This window comes from Acanthochromis polyacanthus, chromosome 4 (genome assembly GCF_021347895.1).
Source record: "Acanthochromis polyacanthus isolate Apoly-LR-REF ecotype Palm Island chromosome 4, KAUST_Apoly_ChrSc, whole genome shotgun sequence".
Taxonomy (NCBI): Eukaryota; Metazoa; Chordata; class Actinopteri; family Pomacentridae; genus Acanthochromis; species Acanthochromis polyacanthus.
In genome coordinates, this window is record NC_067116.1 from 45,332,151 (window position 1) to 45,349,188 (window position 17,038).

The 17,038-nt window shown below is 42.3% G+C and overlaps 1 protein-coding gene and 1 long non-coding RNA gene across 2 annotated transcripts in view; one reads left to right on the forward strand and one right to left on the reverse strand.

The window, feature by feature from the left end:
• The window catches only part of insrb (insulin receptor b), a 125,088-nt gene that overhangs the window by 65,761 nt on the left and 42,289 nt on the right, over positions 1 to 17,038 (forward strand). The window lies entirely within an intron of this gene.
• LOC127533583 (uncharacterized) lies at positions 5,253 to 13,237 on the reverse strand. The gene is made up of 2 exons (XR_007941343.1): positions 11,820 to 13,237; positions 5,253 to 5,871 (listed from the first exon to the last, which is right to left on the reverse strand). It is a non-coding gene; the product is annotated as an uncharacterized LOC127533583 (long non-coding RNA).

The window sequence follows — 17,038 nt, forward strand, 5'->3', positions numbered from 1 at the left end:
AGGTAAACGATATGTCCATTTAATCTTGTTTTTGAGGAGACGCCCCGTGAATTCGTGTACGAGGAGAGAAAAACAGGCCTGGGGGCGGGGTGTTATTCAGGGATGGGAGGCTCAGCGCTGCTCTTCAGTCCGTGTGGTCGGTCGGTGGTATTTAGTGAATCGTTTCCCTCCTCTTCAGCATCACGTCGAGGCTTTTCTCCCCCTTCCTTCCCCTAAAGCCTCACCCTTCCTGCATCAGTGTCTCTGTGCTGCATCCTTTCTGTAAACATGTCAGGCATCTGTTTATAGCACTGGAGTAAAAAATCATGTTTGGACTCAGCAGCTTGCATCGATCTTTTTGGGTTACAGCAACTTCTAAAAATATTATATTCAGCTATACTAACTAGAATGAATTAACTTTGCCTCTACAAACAAAGATTTCTTTAATTACATCTTAATTAATTCCCAGTCAGTCTCTATTTATTAATAACAGTATTTGCACTAAACTAGTTCATATTGTGCTCAATTAAAACACATTCTTTTACACTATGCATTTATATTGTGCATCTATTTTACGTTATCTATTTATTATGCTTCTGTAGCTTAAACAGTAACGTTCTTTCTGTAACCTGCTGCCCTTGCTTAAATGCATGTGAATTTAATTTAGCTTTAGGGCTTTAAGAGCAAAGAAAACACCAAATTCCTTCTATTTGTTCACATATTTGGCCAATAGAGCAGATTCTCTCTTATACTGAGTATATGGTAGCATAAGCATACATTTTTTAGTTGATTACAGAAAGCAATGAACGAGTTCCAACTCATGTTTGCACATTTTTAAAAACAAACTCTGAAGTTTTGTGTACAGAAATACTATAAATAACTACAACTACACGGAATTTGATGGAAAAAGCTTCAGCTCACTGTAATTTTGTGTTTGTTCACTTCAAACATCCTCTTTTAGACGTATTTATAGTAGGGCTGGACCCGAATGTCCGAATATTCGTTCACAACGGCGGTATCCAGATATTAATTTTGGTATCTGACTATTATATATGTGATCACCCCTCCTCCCCCCAGACGAAAATATTCGGAGCTCGTCTCTTCCCTTCGCCTTCGGCCCACTTCGGCTCATCCCGTCGTGTTCGGCTCGTCTCTGCTCATCCATTCCTGTTTCTTACCACCACCTGAATGTCCGGGTTGCTGCAGACTCTGACGTCACGCTTCACTTCATTGCATAAACACAAGACAAGATGCTGAAGACCTCCACTGTTTGGGAATTCTTCAGTTTAACTGAAGACAAAATGAAGTCAAAATTTGGACCCGGGAGACCAGACGAATGGATCCGAATATTCGGACCGTCTCCGCCACGAATATTCGGATATTCGTCTTTAATCGGGCCGAATATTCGGAGGCCAGAAACCACTATTCAGGCCAGCCCTAATTTATAGTTGCCCTCTGTTGCTCTTGTTTAAATGCACATTATTTTAAAGAAATGTTGACGTTTTGTGAACTTGGTTACCGTAATTCAAGTTTTTAAGTTTGCAAATTTTATAAAACTAAGTTGCTCCAATGTCAAGAAGCCAGAAGAGAGGATTTAAACATTTTAGTTGCCTCAACTTGAATTGTTTAATTCAAGTAACGTAAAAATTTGAGTTGATATTACATAAAATATTAAGTTGATGCGACATTATTACATCAACACAACCAATCAAAGCAATGCTTGCAGCTTTAAACCTGTACATTTGGTTGTTTATCTTGCAAAAAGGCTTTTAATGAAGCGATGAGAACGACTCCACTGCATTACCTTTAAGAGTTCAAGTCGCTGCAGTTTGTTGCGATGTTTCTAAACTCTTCCTCCGCCGCTACCGTTCATTTAAAGCTGCTGTGTGAATGCACTGAGGAACACATAATCCTCCATCATTCTCCGCTCGGCAGATAATAGTTTGTGCTTACGGGAAATCTCTTTAGTCTGGCAGTTATTGGAACTAAGATTTTAATTAGGGGAGGTTTTAGAACCGCGCACGCTGCATTAGCATGACAACGGGGGCATGTTTGAGGGGTGCACAGGCAGGAAGACAGCGAAGCAGCATCCTCACCAGCTGACAGGTCAGAAACTCTGTGTGCTGCTGACAGGGGAGTGATGGAGGATTTGTGCAGCCGCTGTAATGTAGCATTTTAGCGCCTTTTTTCAGGTATTTCCAGGCAGCTGATCGCACCTTTTGTTGCCAGAAATACCTCCTTCTGCTGCGATGATTGATTGAATCATGTCAGCGCCTGTCACATGGGTTCGGATCAGAACTTGATCTTAAATGGAGTCGGCTTCTGTCTGCTTTCGTATTCATAATTCAGGGTGTTGGCAGTCCGACTGACACGCCTTTTATTATTCTGCCTGTTGTGGATTTGCTCTATGTGGGTTTTTTAGTCAGAGTTTAACTGAAAATCAAAACGACAGCAGCTTGGAAATCCGTTCTCACATTTCTCATTGCTGAACAAATTTAACTCTCATGTCATCCTGTGGGTCAGATTCACCCGTTTTAAAGTTTAAAAATGTGGAGAAAAAAAAAAAGTTTTCACAGTGAAACCTCTGATGTCCACATTTTCTACATTTTTGGGAATTTTTTGAACATTTTTTGGTGGAAAGAAAGAAATGTTAAAAATGTTTCTTAAGAACATTCACAAAAAAATCAAAAAATTCGCTGGATTTTGGTTTATTTTTATGTGAATGTTCTTAAAGAAAATATCAGAAGTTTTACTGATGAATATGTAATCACTTTAGATATTTTTAGGATTTTTTGGAAGATTTTTTGAAAATATTTAAAAGAATTTTCTTGCCAAATTTGGGGGATTTTTCTTAAATCAAACTTCTGAGGAATTATTGGAATTTTCTTCCTGAAAGTTTTTCAAATTTTCAGAAATTTGGGGAATTTCTTTGCTGAATTTTTGGATTTTTTTGGCTGTAAATTAGGACAATAGGAGAGTTAAAGTAAATTTTTTAAATCTGCTTGAAGTTTCATTCGTTTCTGAAGCTGGTGTCGGTTTCAGTCCCACCAACGCTTCCAGTAGAGGACAAAAGAAACCAGAGCTGTGATCGGGCAGATCGAGGACCAAACGGAAGCAAACAGATCTTCTGATTTCCCCTCTAAGTCCTTTGAAGCATCTGAGTCTAAGTTTGCACTGTTTTGCTTCAGACTAGCGCTCTCTGGTCGCTCCCTGCTCCCGGCTCAGGAGACCCGGCCGGTCCACTTGGCTGTTTTCTTTGGCCGTTGGCTGTGGCTGATGAAAAGATGCTTTCAGTGAGGTCAGGCTCGGACTGAACCTCTGAAGGATGACGGAGCTCGATAAGTGGACAACAATATTATGATTGCTGTATTTTAGATTTTTTAACCCGACCGACGGCTCTGGAATCCCATTTTAGCTTCTTAATCAGATAATGACTGTTTTTTGTCCATATCTGAGGAGTTTTTAGACTTGGCAGAACATCGTGTAGCCGACATGAATCACAGCTTCCCACCTGAACCCTCAGAATCAGCAGATTTTTTATCTGAGCAGAAGCTTTTCTATAAAATGACGACATTAAAACATTATTTTGCCACAGAAGGATTCATGTCTATTAAATTATTCTGGTGTCAAATGTAGTAAAAATGCTCCTTTCATTGTCTATTACTAGTTCTGACCAACCACCTATCACACATGCTGATATGAGCCTTAAAGTTTACCCAGAATGCACTTTTTACAGTTGTCTCCATCATCATAGCATCATACTTCCACCTCCATGCTTCACTGTCAGGACCATGCATTCACTGTGGTACTACTGGTCAAAAAAGACACAAAACAACCACAAAGAGACACAAAATTAACACAAAGAAACACAAAACCACCTTAAAGTTTACCCAGAATGCATTTTAAAAGTTTTCTCTGGTGAATTATCAGAAACACATCCAGGGAACCAATGATTGATTCTGGGACTCTGTCATTAAACTGCTGCAGTTTTACTGTTCAAACTATGAGACATCCCATAATACTGATGCTCAGAGTTGGCTATAGGAAAATAAACATAAACAATATCTTCTGGTGGCTGTAAATGAGGACAACAGGAGGGTTCATTCAAGCAAATCCTGCTGATTTCTGAACCCAGTGTGACGTGGGGGGGCTGCGGTGTTGTTGCCAGGGTCGGAGGGGCAGGAAGGGAAAACGATGTCAGAACGTCACGTGTGTGCAACGTGTGACCCGTGTGCTGCGTTTGTGCATCATGAGGGAATGTGTGTGACCCTCAGCCACAGGCTGGCCGGCTTCTCCCGGTAATGATGGAGAGTTTCCCTCCTTCCTCCCTGAACAACAGCCTTCCTGAGGCCTGCTGGGAAACGAGCGGCGGAGAGAAGCTAACGTGGCGGCTTCAGATTATCTGTGGCTTCATTTCATGCAGCATCCTCTTTTTTATTTGCTTCTGTGCCATCTCCTGACGTTTCTGATGTTCTGATGCTCCACCGTCTTCCCTCTGCAGCCTCACGCTGCTGTTTGTGTTTCCTCTGGGTGGATGTGTGTTTGTGTGTCTGCTCGGTGCGATGCTGTGAATATGAAATAGGACAGCTAGCATCTGCACTGCAGCCGTCCCGCCCTGTAGCTCCACAGCGAGCCGGCCGGCCGAGACGCCGAGCTGGAAGTTTCTTTTCTATCCGTGTGTGTGTTCAGGAGGACGAGGGTTGTGTTTGCTCGCTTCTGCTCCTTTGTTTGTGGGGCTTCATTTGCCTGTTTGTTCTGTTTTTCGGCTTCCGGTAGACCGTGTTTGTGTTTACCTGCAGAAGGTCCGCCTGTTAGTCTTCACGTTCGGCCGCATGCTTTGCTGCGACGTCCTAATCAGCCTCAGTGCATCTGAATCAGCACACCAGGAAAATACTCATCATCAGCTTTATGTCAGTTTAAAACCAAATGAATGTTCTCTTCAACAGAAGCATCGTTCACAAGAGCTAACATGATTAATCAGTTCATCTAAATGATTAGTTGTCCTACAAAAATGCAAAAAGGTCGTTTAATTTGATTTAATTTTCACAAATGTGCAGACAAAGTCCAGGCTTCCTGTATCATCATATAATGTGTGTTACACTCTGTTTTTTATAGTTAATAATACACCAAATAATCTATAGTTTAGCCCTGGACATTCTCTTTTTTCTACTGTATTTTTATTTTATGTTTTTCATTTTTTACTATTCTTGGTTTATATAAACAAACTCTTGTCTAATTGTGTGAATATTGCATAATTTCATCAGACACTGCAGTGATAATAAAGGACTTTTATTCTATTTATTGTATAATGCAGCACAGTATGAATATAAACTGAGGTTTATGTTAAAGTTCAGAACTGTAGCATTAAACTGGAAGCTCCAACATGATAAATGTCAATAAAAGAGGAATTCTTATTTAAATCCAGCTCCAAAAGAAACCAAACAAGGTGACAGAGTTTAGTCTGCATATTAAATAAAGCAGCTGAAGTCAAATAAAAACTGAAAATAAGAGAAAGGATCCTTTTTACGTTTAATGGATGTGAATGTGCTGCCGTTATCTGACTGCAGCTGCCAGAAACATCCTGATGCAACGATTACTCAGCGAAGCTTCAGAAAAACATCTGATTTAATGAGCTGAAGGTAAAAAACAAACATGCATCGATTCAAACTATCGACGCCTTCTGTGGATCGATGCTGCAGCTCTGTGCTTTAAAAGCCGTCAGCAGCCGGGGCTTTGCATTTTTGCTCAACAGGTAATTGAAACAAATCAATTGGGCTGATCGATGCATTGATCACCGTTTAAACTCTGAGAGCAGCCAGATGTTTGCCTGCACGAGCCGTACCAGCAGTCTGCCATCCCAAAGAGTCCTCGGACCACCTGAACCCAGAGACCCTGAAACAGAAGAAAGGCAGAAAACCGGGGGAAGGAAAGAAGACGAGGGGAGAAAGAAGGGTGACAATCAGGCCTTTGATTAACATTTGCAGCGTGTCAGCCGAGGACACGGTCAGAGCGGTCTGACTTCTCTTTCTGGGGCTAATATGAGGAGATAATGGGCCATTGAGGCAGAAAGGGAAGGCTTAAAAACACCTTAGTCATGACTGGGCCACCACTCAGCCCCGCTGATTAAATTACCCAGATGAAGAAGGATATTTATCTGAGCACGACTACAATCCATGAAACTGCACTTAGAGCGCCCAGTTAAAGATGTCAGATCAGTGTGTGTGTGTGTGTGTGCGTGTGTGTGTGTGTGTGTGTGTGTGTGTGTGTGTGTGTGTGTGTGTGTGTGTGTGTACTTGTTTCTGCTATACCGGTGGGGACTTTGACCTGACTATTTGCTATAAAGGTGGGGACTTGTCTTACGGTGGGGACCTAAAATGAGGTCCCCAACGGGTGGCAACACCGTTTTCTTGGCCATATTGTTGTTAATAAAAAATGTAAAAGTGCAAAAACGTTTGTTTAGGGTTAGGCATTGATTTGGTGATGGTTAAGGTTAGGGTTAGGGTTAGGGTTAGGAGTTAGATATGAATGGGAGTCAATGGTAAGTCCCCACCGGTATAGAAAAACAAACGTGTGTGTGTGTGTGTGTGTGTGTGTGTGTGGAGCTGGAACGCTGCACATGTAGAAAACATGTCGTTTACTTCTTACTTCTCTTTTTATGCCTGCAGTAGAAAATGATTCAGAATCTGCTGTTTCTTTGCACAATAATGTCAGTTAAAAGAAAATTCTGTCTGAAAGATGATCCTGGAGTCAAATGTAGATATTTTAGTGGGTGAAAATATTATGATCGCTGTATTTTTATTAAAAAACATTTTAACCTGACCAGCAGCTCTGGAATCCCACTTTAGCTTCTTAATCAGATAATCGCTGTTTTTTGTCCACGTCTGAGGAGTTTTTGGACCTGGCAGAACATCGTGTAGCCGACATGAATCACAGCTTCCCACCTGAACCCTCAGAATCAGCGGATTTTTGAAATATTTTTTAACATGATGATATTAGAACGTTATTTTGCCACAGAAGGATTCATGTCTATTAAATTATTCTGGTGTCAAAATGTGTGTAATAATGATCTTTTCAATGTCTATCTTTTGTTCTGACCAACCACCTATCACACATGCTGATATGAGCCTTAAAGTTTACCCAGAATGCACTTTTTACAGTTTTCTCTGGTGAATTATCAGAAACCAGAACCACATCCAGAGAACCAGTGACTGTTTCTAGGACTCTGTCATTAAACTGCTGCAGTTTTACTGTTCAAACTATGAGACATCCCATAATACTGATGCTCAGAGTGGGTGTAAAGAGAATCATGCTGCTCTAAAACATAATTTGGTTTCAGATTGAAACACCTGGAGTGGAGCTTAAACTGATTTGGCTGCAGATATTAACAGAACTCTAATGTGATTTTCATCCCTGAAAATTTCATATTTTTATCTTCTGTACTTATAAAGTTAGAGCTGAAGAAGTCCATTAACAAACCACACAGGTTCAATAAATGAAGCTAGTTGTCAATGATTGGGAGCATAAACACGAGTTTTTGAGGTGATTATTAGTAACAAAAACAGTTGGCCCAGCTAGTGTTTCCACATTTTTAAAAGACATTTCTAGATGTTATTTACTTAATTACATAGGATTTTTTTTTTTAAAGTTCTTTTTAAGTCCTAAAAATAGCATGCAAAGTTCTGAGGCTCAGAAATGCTACGAGACGAATTTAAAACTGCAAAACTTCAACCATATCTCTGCTTTCAGAGCCTGTAACTCTGAAACTATTCATAGTATGAAGGTAAAACTTCACATGGCTTCATTAAACATACTGAAGTTACTGTTCTTTAAAAAATCATCTGATTCTGAGGAGGTCAGGTTTAAATTTTTAACCCTAAAACTGAATTATTCAGACTCAATTTTCTCGATTAAAAGGGTAAACACACATCATGTTTGCTAGCTTGATTGACAACCAGATGGTCAGAACATTCAGGTGGATCTGCAGGAGACCGTTTGACTCCCATTGTGTCCTCGTCTGGTCCACATGCTTTGATTCATGCGTCTCTGGGCGACTCGATGAATCACACACTCGACTGTCTGAAGGCCGTTTGGTGATGAAGAATCCTCTCCTCCTCCTTCTTCTTCTGCTGGTGTGTGTGAGCGTTTGTGACTGATTCTTTGCGGTGTGAAGGAGAATCATGAGGCCGGTGATGCAGGTGTCTCTCTCTGTAGATGGATGTTCCCTCCATCACGTCCCTCTGTCGTCAAACCGTCCAGTCAGCAGAGCCGGACCTCCGCCTGCCTCCTCTGCTCCTCATGTTCTGTCTTTAGAGAACGACAGTCTGTGTGGACCACTGCAGCAGCATAAATATGTGCGTTTGTCTCAGGGAAAAGTGCAGCCGGCAGCAAAATACTGATGCTCTGTGACAAAATTACAGTTGTGACACGGAGGAGGAGGCGGGAGAAGACGGCTCTGTGGGGGGGATAGCAGCACCGGAAGTGTTGTGGGGAGAGGAGAAGAATCAGGGCGTGGCGAGGAGAGCCATCAGAGGGATTCATCGATCCGAGCATCTGTAATGAGATCTGGTGGCTGTGGCTCGGCCAACCGGCAGATTTGTCACCTGGGGCTAGACGGGAGTGTTGGGTGGGACGGGAGGAGAAGGCAAATAAAAAGGGCCAGAGGAGGGTCAGGAGGAGAAAAAAGAGAGGGGAAGGAGCTGAGAGCGACGGGGAGATGAAGGGAGAGAGTCCACGATGAAAAGACGAGACGAGACACAAACGATGACGAGAGGGGAATCTAAGAAAACGCCTGTTGGGAGCATGCGGCTAATTACTGCAGACAGGCTATGTCTGGACTCATCTCCATGGTAACAGGATGGACCAGCAGGGCCGGCCGGCACACAGGAAGACACAGACGAGGAAATCAATGAGCAGACAGACAAAGCAGAGGGAAAAACATGCTCATTAAGCCACACTCGCCCTTTGATTTGTGTTTATCTGCTGCCTGTGCAGCGCCGCATCAGGCTTGACCTCAAGTTCTCAGGACACGTAACACGCAACACGCAACACGCTGCTTCACCGCTCATTAACCCTCCTGTTGTCCTCATCTACAGGCACCAAAAAACATTGTTTCCTTGTCTGAAAAAAATCCCAAAAATCTGCTAAAAAATTCCACAAATTTCTGAAAATTTGAAAAAATCTTCATAAAGAAAATTCCAGTAATTCCTTAAAAAAATTCCCTTTAAAATTCTTGTAAATATTTTCAAAAAATGAATAAAAATCTTCCAGAAAAATCCTAAAAATATCTAAAATGATTCCATATGTATCAGTAAAGCAGCATTCTCTGGATTTTGGATGATTTTTATGTGAATGTTCTTAAAGAAACATCATTTTTAACATTTGTTTTTTTTTCCACCAAAAAATGTTCAAATATTTCTCAAAAATGTAGAAAATGTGGACGTCAGAAGTTTCACTGTGAAAATAGTTTTTTTTTCCACATTTTAAACTTTTAAACGGATCAATTTTGACACGAGGGTAAAGTGACGGGTTCATGTGGAGGTCACGTTTACGTTGATGTTCCTCACGGCTTCATTCAAACATAAATATCACAGTGACAGCACACTTATCTGAGGATCTCTAACAGCATAACGCTCTCATAAACAAAACACAATGAAAGCTCGTAGAAGATTCTTAAATTTTTAAATGACAGTCGTAATCTAACTACTACTTTACAGACAGTAAAATAAAACAACTACGCTCATATGGATCCTGTCTTTGTCTACCTTTACCAGATCTTCTCATAAAATACTTCATTTTATAGGCATATATACACACATTGTAAAAACACAGTTTGACTGCTCTTATTTGGAAGAACTGATGCAGAACTTCATTTTTACGGACCTTTCAGTTTGAAGGTGAATGAGAGTCTGTGTGATGCTGCAGCTGTTTAATAAACTCAGAGGAAAAAGTCCTAAACAGCTGGAAGCAACAAACTAAAGTCAAATGTTAACGCCTCATGGACAAAATCTAAGCAGTCTAGTTTGGTACATTGTAATGCAAAATGAACAAGAAAAGTGTTTTGTGATATTTAAACCAATATTGGACCAATATTAGTGCTGAAATATGGAAAAAGTCTTCTTCACATCACTCTAAGTACCATCGCTTGTGTGTTTCTGATCCAGAAACGTCACTAGTTCCAATCTGGGGAGATTGCTGTTGCAGCGTTTTCTGCAAAATGAGCTCATGTAGAAATGAAGACGATACGTTTAGATGCCGTCAGATTGACACTGACTGCTGCATTTGTTGTCGAAAAAGAGGTGATGTTCCACCAAAAGAGGTTTTACTGGACCGTGACAGGAGGTTGCAGGACATCTTTACATTCAAAGTGGAAAGAAAATGTGTCTCCTTCCTCTGCAAAACCACAGCAAGAAGCCTCTAATCACTGTGATGAAGCTTCTTAATGTCCAGAAGCTGCAGCATTAGCAGGATGTGATTCTACTCATCAGGTGAAGCCAGGCGCTGCTGATAAAGTGCATGTGTGCTCGTTGAAGCGTGGACACGCACGGCAGGTTCATTAGCAGCTTTTACTCATAACATCCATACGGGTACTGCAGGTTGTCTTTCTGTTTTCAGAGCTGGCATTACAAAGTGACCACGTCTTGTCATTTTAATGAGCTTCAGCAGCGAAAACAAAAGTGTTTCTGGCGTTGGTTCTGGGCGGTATGGGGCCTTGTTAGCAGCAGAAACAGGCCGTTCATATAGGGGGGAGACTGACAGAACGCTACTGTGTATGTCAGGGAAGAACGAGACGAGTCCAGGCAGGTATGCAGATATGTGGAGGGGCGTGGTCGTTTGCATCCAAGAGAAGAAAATGTGGATGAATCATAGAGGAAATGAGGAAGAGAAACCAAACAAAAAAATGTCTTAACTACTATATCTTAACTAATAACTTCAAGAAGATGCTTAAAGTTTTAGAATATAGAACCGTGAGCTCTGTTCTCTTTCAACCGATTCCAGCCATCAGTATACGGTGAGTCGTTTAGCCGACAGGACGCAGTCTTTGACCTTCACGTCATCCTGCAGCTCAGATTGACCCGTTCTAGAGTTTTCGGTGGAAAAACAGAAATGTTAAAAATGTTTAAAAACATTCACATAAAAATCTACCAAAATCCAGTGAATTTCACTGAATTTTGGTTGATTTTTATGTGAATGTTCTTAAAGAAAATATTAGAAGTTTTACGGATATATATGGAATCACTTTAGATATTTTTAGGATTTTTTGGAAGATTTTTAATCATTTTTTTGGAAAATATTTACAAGAATTTTCTTGCCATTTTTTAATTTTTATTTTTTTTTAAATAAGACTTTCAAGGGAAATTTTTAAAGAATCATTGGAATTTTCTTCCTGAAGGTTTTGCAAATTTTCAGTCATTTGGAGAATTGTTTTTGCTGAATTTTTGGATTTTTTTCAGACAGGGAAACTATATTTTTGGTGCCTGAAAATGAAGACAACAGGAGGGTTAAAACAACAGAAAATCTCCTGTCAGGTGGTCTGCCCTGTCCTCTAGTCTTCGTGTCACTTTTATGTAATGTTTTTTTATAGCTGGAGGTTTTGTTGACCTGAACGCCACTTTAACTTTGTGTAAAACCGACATGTTGGTGATAACATACATGCAGCAGCAGCATAAAGCTCTGATTGACTGTCGTGTTTCTGTGCTGTGGTCAATAAAGCCGCCGTGACCCGGTGACATAAAGCAGCAGTAAACATCTCAGTAAACCTCACAGTTTCATTACAGAGCGATAAACGTGTGTGTGTGTGTGTGTGTGTGGGTCTGCATAGAAAGTCCTGTCCAAACATTTACCGTTCTGGATTGGGGCTTCGGCGTGAGTCACCGTCGTTCTGTAAAGAGACACCGCCGAGCGTCACGGTCCTCATTGTCTTGGTGACAGATCCACAGGAGGATATAAATAGAGCTGATGGAATGGGAGGAGATGCGGTGATAGTCCTCTTTCGGTTTGTTATCCCTCGCTGTTATCTGAGCATTTACCTGATTTATTAGCAGCCATACTCAGAGGCACTTAGAAGGAAAACGCTGGAGCTGATTTCAATAATGCGCCTTTCATAAAATCCAAAACAGTCCTTGCCTTGACTGGTCTTTGTCTAGCGCTGGTTCTCTTCACTGAGGGAACTTACTTGTGTAATATCAAGTTAGTCTTGTTTCTTTGGAAACAGTTACCAAAATAAAAAGTGCCAGATAACGTTCGCTGTGCTGCCAGTTCCAAGTTATTTTCATTCCATGGAAAAATGCAAACCAAAACATGCAGGAATAAAGCTAGTAGCGGTTCACACTGCTGGAATAACACGGACTGTTGGACCAAATGCTGGATTATACACGGCTAAACCTGAACTTAAAGGTGCAAAATGTGATTTTAACGACGGGTACAGACCTTTTATAGCGCATGTAGACCACACAAACATTTTTAAGCATCACATATGTCCTGCAGTTTGACTTTGACTGCTACATGCGTTATAGATTGGGTTAATTATAAAGGAGATGGGTGTTTTTGGCACTATAAGTGGAAAACACTCAACAAAGACTCAATCTTTGACATGTGAAGGGTTCTGCCTAGAAAACGTACAACTCCTCCAATTTAATCAGCCTTAGATCATTTCTGATGGATAAGTCCTGATAAGTCCTCAGAGGTGGATTTGTAGTAGGATCACAATCAGCTGATGTAGTGTTCACTGGTTGTCATGGTTACAGTGACGCCGTGCTGCTATCCGGCAATGATACAGAAATCTTTAACCAATCCATGGATCCAGACTATAAGCTGCATCACTGCCAGAATCTGATCACTTGGTCCTTGTGTCAGTTCCAAACCACAGACTGTATATAAAGATGGACGTAGCATCTGGCTCCAGAATTGAAGCCCACCCAGAAGTGTCAAAAACTTCCAATATCACGCCGTCCGCTAGGGCTGGCTCCAAAAAGCTTTTTCTCCATAGACCCCAATTCATTTTTGGAGAAAATAAAATGTGATAGACTGATGTTCTACAGCTCAGGATTTTTTTCCCGTTAGTTTTCATGGTCAAAATGAGAGATCAGGTGGCCGATCTTAAAATAAATCAATACTGAATTTTAAATAAATCGTTAAAGTTGGCGGAGCCAGGGGGCGTGGCTATACTTGATAGACAGCAACAGAAGCCTCTGCGGTAAAATGTGGGCGGGATAAGAGAGTCCTCAGCCAATCCTGCCCCTAGTTGCTCTCCGGTCCAGTCTGTTTGACGCTTTTTACGTCACTGGCTCCAAAAAATCCAAAACGGCGGCCAGGCAGTAGCAAAATCCGGGCTTCATTTTCTCGGCGTTGAAACCAACGGGTGACGTCACGGTTAGTTTACGCCTGTTCTGAACTTCAAAGGAAAATTTCATCCAAATCCATTGGTCTGTCTTTGAGTAATGTTGCTGACAGACGGAATAACAGACGGAATAACAGACGCAGATCTTCACATAACTTGGCAGATTAATGCGTTTTTATTGCTAAATATGTATTTACTTTTTCTTCCGTCTCTCCCTCTTTTCCAAAAAGCTCTCCAGAGACGTTTGTTTTTTTACTAATGTTGGCATCATTTTAATAGCCGGGCGTGAAAACCGTTAAATGCGGAAAAACGGGCACGTTTTTCAACATAAAACACCCTGCAGACTCAGTTTTTATTCTTTCTATGCAGCCAGCTCCCTCTGTACTAGAACTTATACTATATCGACATTTTTCTACTTAGACAATCTGTGCAACATACATGATAATCTGTGGGATATTAATAGTTTTCTCAGTATTTCTACTCTTGAAAGATGCTGTTCATTACCACTGACCTGCTGTTTCTACTACAAGTCCACAGTGGTGGTCAAACGTACGCCGATCGTCACTCCGCTGCGTCTTTGTGATTCAAGTAAGCATCATCTGAATCACAAATAGGTTTCATATTCCACGTCTGAATTAGACCCAGTCTGGATCATTGAAGCTGTCTTTAGAGCATTTATTACTCACATTTCAGGAGTGTTTTTTAAAATGCAGAAGGTTTTTAGTCAAATCATGTCACTGTTATTTATAGAAAACTTCCAAACTAGCAGCCGATGCCTCAAAGTGCTTCAATAAGATGAGAGTTATGAATTAAATGTAGATACTAACATGCTGTTTTATTTCTGGGGTGAATGTACCTCTGTTTCATCACATTTACCTTAATTCTTCCTCTGCTGATGCTTTTATTTTGACAAACCTCTCCTCAGCCTGTTTCCTGTCACGTACGTAGTGTCACTCTTCCCCTGTAAGTTTTTGTTTACCTCCCTTCGTCTCTCTCGGGGAAAATGTCTTCCATCAGATCACTCGGAGCATTTATAGCAAAGCCTTTTGAAGCTCAGGACTCCTACCGTGGCCAAATATAGTAAACGTGAACCCGGCAGCGGTGTGTGTGTGTGTGTGTGTGTGTGTGTGTGTGTGTGTTCTCTGGAGTAAATGGCTGTGGGGTAAAAACGTGTTTGTTATTGTTCCCAGCGCTTTGCCCGTAGACAGCACCGCCAATTAAAGGGGAGGTTTTTACATGCCGAGGAGCAGGAAGTGTTGCCGCGTGTGGCCGCCTCCCATTGGCTGCTCGGCACCCCGTCCCGTCATTCCTGCCCTCTGGGGCCCGAGCAGCTCTTTGGTAAGGTAAACACGGCACACCTTTTGATCAGGCTCCTCACTGGAAGCAAGCAGATTATTTGAATGACACGACCGGGTTTTTTTTTGTTTTGTTTTTCTCTACATGTGTGTTTAGCTTAATGAGACACAACCTCTCCAGGATGCTCCCTCCTCCTCCTCCTCCTCCTGCTGTCCGACCAGCAGCGTAGAAAACAAAACAAGGCGTTGTATGAATGAAAGTGGGAGGGGCCCGCTGGCCTAGAAATGCAGATAGAGGGATAGATAGCGGTGCAGGGCCTGCTGGATGAATGAAGGAGTGTTTGGGGCTGCGGTGTTGTTCTGCAGCACCTCTAACGGGATCAAACGCACTCAGCTGAAGCTGCTTCTGATTCTTCTTCCTCGCGGACGTCTGCTCCGCCCGCTGCCTCAGCAGAGCTCAGAACATCAACAAGGACAGTTCACATCCCGGTTCTCAGCTTTTTGATCTGTTGCCCTCTGGAAGGCGTTACAGGTGTATTAAAATGAGGACAAACAGACTAAAAACAGCTTCTATCTGAGAGCCATCACCAGCCTGAACCCTCACATCTTACACCAGTGCCTCATTCACTCCTATTTATACTGTATGTCTGTAAAGAGACTGTTTGCACTGTAAGATTTCTTTGCACTGAAAAGGAGAAGCTCTCCAATCTCGTTATACATGACAAAAAAGCACATTCTATTCTATTCTATTCTATTCTTCACCTGCAGCCAGGGGGGTAGAGGGAGAGGTGGGTTCTTCTCCCCCTACCCCCCTGGCTTCCTAACTGCCCCCTGTCTGCCCCAGCAAGGCCAGGGTTAACGCTGGGCGTCTCTCCTCCCCGACATGGAAGAGGCCATTGAATGGCTGCCTCCCCCAGCCAGCGAACACATTGGCTGAAGCCGAGGGTGGATCTGGGGCTGCAGCTGCTCTCCGGCGTGGATCTGTGAGCTGGATGGATCAGGACGGCCGTTCCCCGCTCTGATATGCAGCAGACAGGAGGGGGGGGGGGGGGGGTTCTAACAGCTTGTAGTAAAGCAGAGCAGCGACCCTGGCGTGAACCACCACAGAACAGAGGGGTTTTCTTTCTTCCTCTACATCCTCCCTCTTCTCTCGGCCGTTTTTGGTCTTTTCTTCCCCCTCATTACCCCCCCCCGCCCGCCCCGCCTCGCCTCCACAACCCCGGTCTGTCCTCCTGCTTTTGCTCAGGCAGCACAATGGGCAGCCCTACTGTACCAGAGGGGGGTCCTCGCGGTATCCTTGGCAGTGAGAGATCATGTGATGTCCTCACAGAGGTGGCATCCCACAAAGCTGGCAAACAGTGCCCCCCCCCCCAGCACCGGTCTGCAGCGTTCCAGCCGTCTTTAGAGCATTTATCACTCACATTTCAGGTTGATTTATGAACATATAGAAGGTTTTTAGTCAAACCAAGTCACTGTTATTTATAGAAAACATCCAAACAAGTGCTTCAACATGATTAAAGTCATGAATTAAATGAAAATACTAACATGTTTTATTTATGGGGTGAATGGACCTGAGTAATTTAAGTAGTAAGCTTTAAACCCCTTCAAATAATACACATATTTAGACTGTGATTAAACCACAGTCGGAGGTCAGATGTGGACAAAACATTTCAGTTTTCCATCTTTAGTGGAGGATTAAAGATTGAAACGGTTTTCATGAAGTTCTCTGAATGAAGCTGTTGTTTGTGAAGGTGAAAGCTGCTGATAAATCCAGAAAGTTCACTTTTTAACCTGCCACTATTTCTACAATTGAACTTCTGGCCTCTAAACTTCTTCTTCCTGTTTGCATCCAGCCTGTATGTGCAGGTGATTAGAAAAAGGTCAGGAGCCCGTATGAGGTGAGGTCTGATGAGACGAAGGCGGGAGCAGTTTATTGGACCGTTGATGCAGTTTTCCAATAGGTCAGAGGAAAGCCTGGCATGGAGGTAGCTGGGCTTGTTTCCATGGAGATGCTGTTAGGTGTGAACTCTCCCATTTTAATGGATGTTATTTGGGAAATCAGTGGTTGCCCAGTTGCAGGTTTGCAGCTGGAGCTTGTTTGATTGTGTTCTTGGATGCTAATTAGTGTTTTCTTGTGCAAATTAGGTTAAAATGTGAGCCGATAAACCCCCAAATACAGACGTGTGCAGCTTCTCTGCTGTTGTTTGGACACTCTAGCTTCTGTTTTTGTGGCTAAATCTATGAGGAAATAGTAAATATCAAGTCAGAAATCTTCGGGTCAGGGTGGTGGTTCTCGTTTTCTCTCAGTGCAACGACACATTAAAAAGCAACGAGGAGCCATGAGGCCCAGCAGGAACTCCTGCTTACAGGTCATGCGTGTTGTTGGTGTTTGCGTTCACGTGTGCGAGCGTAAACACCAAATATGCAT